The 791-nt window shown below is 30.6% G+C and overlaps 1 protein-coding gene across 3 annotated transcripts in view; it reads left to right on the top strand.

Annotated features, from left to right (window-relative positions):
• The window catches only part of LOC106884310 (protein FAM193A), a 79,420-nt gene that overhangs the window by 1,121 nt on the left and 77,508 nt on the right, over window positions 1-791 (top strand). The gene's annotated exons all lie outside the window — the stretch shown is intronic.

Here is a 791-nt window from a genome sequence, read left to right as displayed (position 1 = left end):
TATATATATACTGTTGTGTCTGGGGAGAGTCATTTTCTTATTGTGCCTTAAAAATCCAAATCCCAAAACGAAATATATATATATATATATATATATATATATATTGCTAATTAAAGTTAAATTCTTGTGGAAATATGACTTTATTGCCATGTGATTTAAGGTGTAAATTAGTGTTTTTTTTTTTTAAGGAACATCCATAAGCTCAATGCTTGACTTGTGTTATATCTAACAGAAACATTTTAGGAAGTTCAGAACTGAAGCAACAGTGAAAAATGCTTAAATAAATATCTGTATGAGAGGCACGAACAGTTATCTTGCCCTATGTTGCTCGTTAACTCGTATGCTTTTGATTAAAAATTCCAAACTGACTAATACATATATATTTACATATATATATATATATATTTTCATATGTGTGCGTGTGTATTTATATAATATACATGCATACACACAAGATGCTTGTCCAAACACCTCTTTGCTACATTAACTCAATGTCTGCTGACTGCAATACCATCACTATCACGTGACCGACGACGCCATCTTGACGATTTTATTTGACGTAAGAGATGTCTGTGTAGAAGGCTAGACGTGTGTTTTCACACATACACGCATTATGTGTGTGCCTGTATATATATATACATATCTCTCTATATATAATATGTTTCTATATATAGTGTGTATATGTGTGTATTTCTACCTTGTCCACTCAGTGTCTGAACAGAAGTTACTACAGTCAACATGTCCCCCCCTCTCTATATTTATATATATATATATATATATATATATATTAC

Source organism: Octopus bimaculoides, chromosome 2, assembly GCF_001194135.2.
Source record: "Octopus bimaculoides isolate UCB-OBI-ISO-001 chromosome 2, ASM119413v2, whole genome shotgun sequence".
In the NCBI taxonomy this organism is placed as follows: Eukaryota; Metazoa; Mollusca; class Cephalopoda; order Octopoda; family Octopodidae; genus Octopus; species Octopus bimaculoides.
Note: the sequence above shows the minus strand (reverse complement) of the source record. Positions and strands in the feature narration are given on the sequence as shown.